This window comes from Salvelinus fontinalis, chromosome 33 (genome assembly GCF_029448725.1).
Source record: "Salvelinus fontinalis isolate EN_2023a chromosome 33, ASM2944872v1, whole genome shotgun sequence".
Taxonomy (NCBI): domain Eukaryota; kingdom Metazoa; phylum Chordata; class Actinopteri; order Salmoniformes; family Salmonidae; genus Salvelinus; species Salvelinus fontinalis.
In genome coordinates this window covers 24,449,087-24,455,479 of record NC_074697.1, presented here as the reverse complement: position 1 = coordinate 24,455,479, position 6,393 = coordinate 24,449,087, and the positions used below count along the sequence as shown (strand labels likewise).

General features: G+C 42.9%; 1 non-coding gene across 1 annotated transcript; it reads left to right on the top strand.

Annotated features, from left to right (window-relative positions):
- Positions 1-3,857: 3,857 nt before the first annotated feature.
- Positions 3,858-3,930, top strand: trnaa-cgc (transfer RNA alanine (anticodon CGC)). The gene has a single exon. It is a non-coding gene; the product is annotated as a tRNA-Ala (tRNA).
- Positions 3,931-6,393: the final 2,463 nt, after the last annotated feature.

The following is a 6,393-nucleotide window of genomic DNA, read 5'->3' as shown; positions in this document are numbered from 1 at the left end:
TGAGCAAGAGGGAGCAGAATAACTTACAAATGCTGACACATTTGGCCTTGCCTCTAGTCATTTCCTGCTAGCTGGCTGTTGGGGGGAGTAGCAGGGAGGAAACGGGGAAGATCACAATTGCATACTCCTCGTGTCCTCTCTCCTTGTCTCCTTCTCAAAACCCATTGGAGAGGAAGGTCAGGGACCTCTGGCTTTTTCATCCAATGAGTTTTGAGGAGAGGAGGAGAGAGGACACAAGGAGTATGCAATTGTGATCTTCCCCGTTTCCTCCCTGCTACTCCCTCCAACAGCCAGGAGTATGCAACTGAGATCTTCCCAGGGAGTCTGAAATAAGGCAGACGTATGGTACACTGTTAGACCCAGGAAGAGGACTCCTGCCATGACACTCTGCTAACACCAATCAGAGTCCACCCACAGGCCCTCAGCACCAATCAAAGAGCTTTTCCATACATGAGGCAATTAGAGCGCTACAAGGTACTAATGTTCTGCCTGAAGACGGTTTGGCTGATATATAGACATGGGATATGGCGCAGAGGTCTAAGGCACTGCATCTCAGTGCTAGAGGTGTCACTACAGACCCTGGATCGATTCCAGGCTGTATCACAATCGGCTGTGATTGGGAGTCCCATAGGGCGGTGCACAATTGGCCCAGCGTTGTCTGGGTTTGGCCGTCATTGTAAATTAGAATTTGTTCTAACTTGCCTAGTTAAATAAAAGTGAAATAAATAAAATGTTTTTTAAATTGTGTGAAGCTGTAACGTCTGCTTCCAACTCACACTCTCAAACACGTAGATCCCTTGAACGCAGCTCACTTTCCAGCTCACACTCTCAAACACATAGATCCCCTGAACGCAGCTCACTCTCCAGATCCCAATCACCTGAATTCTGATCACCTGTTCACACACCTGTATGTCATTATCACACACTATTTAGTTCAGTTCTTTGCACCCCATCATTGTGAGGTATTGTTTGTTTTGTGACACATTCCTATTCTGAGCTCTGTTTTTCCCGTAATTGAATATGATAGTTTTTGCCTGCCTCACTAATGATGCCTTTTGCCTATTGGATTTCCTGTTATCAACATATTGCCTGATCTCCCGGATGACGTTACTAGCCTTTTCCCTGCCTGTACTGTTGCCTTTTTGGACCCCTGTGTATGACCTTCTGCCTGCCCCTGGACCCAGCTACCTGCCTCCTATTGTGGTCCTTTACAATAAACACCTGCTGTGCCCTGCGCTTGAAAACAGCTCTTTGTCTCCCATCGTGTTCATTACACAAACATTCTGTAGCATAGAGGTGTCATTCTGGAATGTCTGAATTCTGGATGTCATTCTGGAATGTCTGAATTCTGGAATGTCTGAATTCTGGAATGTCTGAATTCTGGATGTCTTTCTGGAATGTCTGAATTCTGGAATGTCTGAATTCTGGATGTCTTTCTGCAATGCAAATGTGGTACTTGGATATTTCCAAGAATGATACAGTATTACCTTGCCAATCTGGGACATCCAACAAGAGCAGGCTTTTAAAACTGTTAAATGTATTCATCATACATAATTATTACTTGTAATATTTTTCAAGATCTTCAGTCAAAATTACTCTTTGATCTTGGTGAATCAATCTCTTAATTAACGTCTAGAATAATTTGTGTTTAAGTCTTAATTCCAAACACCTCCACCAGAGAAGTTTAATGTGAGATGTATACTGTTTACTTCAATAAAAATAATAAGCATAAGTCAGGTTATAGATGAAAGGTTTTTATATTTTAAATGAACAAGAGCATTTCACAGTTCCAATTACAGCTTCTAATATTCTATTTTGTGATTTTATGTAGGCTAAAGAGTATTTAGTAATGTCATGACTGACCAAAGGCCTATAAAATGGCACAACACCAATAATCAGAGATGTCATCCTCTTTGCTTTAGATAATTACTCATTAGTTTGGCTGGGAGGCAATAATGTGTGGTTTGTGCCCTATGTGCCTGTACCGTTCATACAAAAACAAAGCAGACCTGCCCCCCACAGTCTTTTAACTCTTCATAAAAAAACATGACATAGAAATGCATACATTTTGATTTTTCCTCATATCTTTCCTGGAAAGAACTTCTAATGGCTTTATTTCTGGTCACAGCAGGAGAAGATCCACAAGTTAAATGAGGTTAAATGAGTTAAATGAGGGGTAAAATGCATGGCGCAATCTATGCCCAAATCAAAATATGAGATTGAATATTGACAGTTTGACAGATTAGATCTTGCTCCTCCCCCAATATAAATCCACTTTCCAGAACAATTACTATCTCGTCATTCTCAAAAACCAGACAATTATATGAGTGCTATGATAGAATAAGGCCCATCATAAAAATATTGCACATTGACATCCGTCACTGGTTTTTATCAAGTTATAGTGTTCCCCTATATACAGTACCAGTCAAAAGTTTGGACACACTTACTCATTCCAGGGTTTTCATTATTTTTACTATTTTCTACATTGTACAATAATAGTGAAGACATCAAAACTACGAAGTAACACATATGGAATCATGTAGTAACCAAAGAAGTGTTAAACAAATCAAAATATATTTTATATTCTTCAAAGTAGCCACCCTTTGCCTTGACAGCTTTGTAGAATCTTGGCAATCTCTCAACCAGCGTCATGAGGTAGTCACCTGGAATGCGTTTAAATTAACAGGTGTGCCTTGTTAAAAGTTAATTTGTGGAATTGCTTTCCTTCTTAATGCATCTGAGCCAATCAGTTGTGTTGTGACATGTAGGGGTGGTATACAGAAGATAGCCCTATTTGGTAAAAGACCAGGTCCATATTATGGCAAGAACAGCTCAAATAAGCAAAGAGAAATGACAGTCCATCATTACTTTAAGACATGAAGGTCAGTCAATACGGAACATTTCAAGAACTTCAAAAGTTTCTTCAAGTGCAGTCTCAAAAACCACCAAGCGCAATGATGAAACTGTCTCTCATGAGGACCGCCACATGAAAAGAAGACCTAAAGTTACCTCTGAGTTAACTCATTAGAGTTACCAGCCTCAGAAATTGCATCCCAAAAAAATGCTTCACAGAGTTCAAGTAACAGACACATCTCAACATCAACTGTTCAGAAGAGACTGCTTGAATCAGGCCTTCGTGGTTGAATTGCTGCAAAGAAACCACTACAAGGACACCAATAAGAAGAGATTTGCTTGGGCCAAGAAACACGAGCAATGGACATTAGACCGGTGGAAATCTATCCTTTGTGCTGAAGAGTCCAAATTTGAGATTTTTGGTTCCAACTGCTGTGTCTTTGTGAGACGCAGAGTAGGGGAACGGATGATCTCTACATGTGTGGTTCCCACCGTGAAGCATGGAGGAGGAGGTGTGATGGTGTGGGGATGCTTTGCTGGTAACAATGTCAGTGATTTATTTAGAATTTAAGGCACACTTAACCAGCATGGCTACCACAGCATTCTGCAGCAATACGCCATCCCATCTGGTTTGCGCTTAGTGGGACTATCATTTGTTTTTCAACAGGACAATGACCCAACACACCTCCAGGCTGTGTAAGGGCTATTTGACCAAGGAGGAGAGTGATGGAGTTCTGCATCAGATAACATGGCCTCCACAATCACCCGACCTCAACCCGATTGAGATGGTTTGGGATGAGTTGGACCGCAGAGTGAAGGAAAAGCAGCCAACAAGTGCTCAGCATATGTGGAAACTCCTTCAAGACTGTTGGAAAAGTATTCCAGGTGAAGCTGGTTGAGAGAATGCCAAGAGTGTGCAAAGGGTGGCTACTTTGAAAAATCTAAAATCTATTAAACTTTTTTGGTTACTACTTGATTCCATGTGTTATTTCATAGTTTTGATGTCCCGTGTAGCTCAGTTGGTAGAGCATGGCGCTCGCAACGCCAGGGTTGTGGGTTCGTTTCCCACGGGGGGACCAGGATGAATATGTATGAATGTATGTACTTGTAAGTCGCTCTGGATAAGAGCGTCTGCTAAATGACTTAAATGTAATGTAAATGATGTCTTCACTATTATTCTACAATGTAGAAAATAGTAAAAATAAAGAAAACCCCTTGAATGAGTAGGTGTGTCCAAACTTTTGACTGGAACTGTAGGTCCATGGAGAGTTATGTCTTGTGTGCTGTGTATTGTAGCACTTCAAAGACAATTCAGTGTGTGAATGAAAACTACAATACATTTTACTAGTTGTATCACATTTAGTGCTCTGTAGGATGTTGTGCAACCAATTTTCAAACACAGTAAACTAGCTACTGTCTCTACAATGAGAGAGACAGTGATTGAGAGGCTACTTTATGAACTAGAGTGCATTAGCCCTGTTGTAGAGAAAGTGTATTGATTCTGAATGATGGTATTTGGAAGGTGCAGTATTAAAAGGTCACCTTGGCAATATGGGCGTGGCTGTCAGATATTTGATAATAGTGGAAAGGGGAGATGATTATTTCTGTCACTGGTTATCTGTTGGGACATACAGTACTGCAATGCTACAATGGGCTTCTTCCCTTTTGTTCTTGGGTGATAGCAGTACCTGACTATCTGCTGCACTGTGCTCCTAGTTACATAAGGAGCAGTACCTGACTATCTGCTGCACCGTGCTCCTAGTTACATAAGGAGCAGTACCTGACTATCTGCTGCACTGTGTTCCTAGTTACATAAGGAGCAGTACTTGACTATCTGCTGCACTGTGCTCCTAGTTACATAAGGAGCAGTACCTGACTATCTGCTGCACTGTGCTCCTAGTTACATAAGGAGCAGTACCTGACTATCTGCTGCACCGTGCTCCTAGTTACATAAGGAGCAGTACTTGACTATCTGCTGCACTGTGCTCCTAGTTACATAAGGAGCAGTACCTGACTATCTGCTGCACTGTGCTCCTAGTTACATAAGGAGCAGTACCTGACTATCTGCTGCACTGTACTCTTAGTTACATAAGGAGCAGTACCTGACTATCTGCTGCACCGTGCTCCTAGTTACATAAGGAGCAGTACCTGACTATCTGCTGCACTGTGCTCCTAGTTACATAAGGAGCAGTACTTGACTATCTGCTGCACTGTGCTCCTAGTTACATATGGAGCAGTACCTGACTATCTGCTGCACCGTGCTCCTAGTTACATAAGGAGCAGTACCTGGCTATCTGCTGCACCGTGCTCCTAGTTACATAAGGAGCAGTACCTGACTATCTGCTGCACTGTGCTCCTAGTTACATAAGGAGCAGTACCTGGCTATCTGCTGCACCGTGCTCCTAGTTACATAAGGAGCAGTACCTGACTATCTGCTGCACTGTGCTCCTAGTTACATAAGGAGCAGTACCTGACTATCTGCTGCACTGTTCTCCTAGTTACATAAGGAGCAGTACTTGACTATCTGCTGCACTGTGCTCCTAGTTACATAAGGAGCAGTACTTGACTATCTGCTGCACTGTGCTCCTAGTTACATAAGGAGCAGTACCTGACTATCTGCTGCACCGTGCTCCTAGTTACATAAGGAGCAGTACCTGACTATCTGCTGCACTGTGCTCCTAGTTACATAAGGAGCAGTACTTGACTATCTGCTGCACTGTGCTCCTAGTTACATAAGGAGCAGTACCTGACTATCTGCTGCACTGTGCTCCTAGTTACATAAGGAGCAGTACCTGACTATCTGCTGCACTGTACTCTTAGTTACATAAGGAGCAGTACCTGACTATCTGCTGCACCGTGCTCCTAGTTACATAAGGAGCAGTACCTGACTATCTGCTGCACTGTGCTCCTAGTTACATAAGGAGCAGTACCTGACTATCTGCTGCACTGTGCTCCTAGTTACATAAGGAGCAGTACCTGACTATCTGCTGCACTGTGCTCCTAGTTACATAAGGAGCAGTACCTGGCTATCTGCTGCACCGTGCTCCTAGTTACATAAGGAGCAGTACCTGACTATCTGCTGCACCGTGCTCCTAGTTACATAAGGAGCAGTACCTGACTATCTGCTGCACCGTGCTCCTAGTTACATAAGGAGCAGTACTTGACTATCTGCTGCACTGTGCTCCTAGTTACATAAGGAGCAGTACTTGACTATCTGCTGCACTGTGCTCCTAGTTACATAAGGAGCAGTACCTGACTATCTGCTGCACTGTGCTCCTAGTTATATAAGGAGCAGTACCTGACTATCTGCTGCACTGTGCTCCTAGTTACATAAGGAGCAGTACCTGACTATCTGCTGCACTGTGCTCCTAGTTACATAAGGAGCAGTACCTGACTATCCGCTGCACTGTGCTCCTTGCTACATAAGGAGCAGTAGTTGGTCATTTGATGCACTGTACTCTTAGTTACATAAGGAGCAGTACCTGACTATCTGCTGCACTGTGCTCCTAGTTACATAAGGAGCAGTACCTGACTATCTGC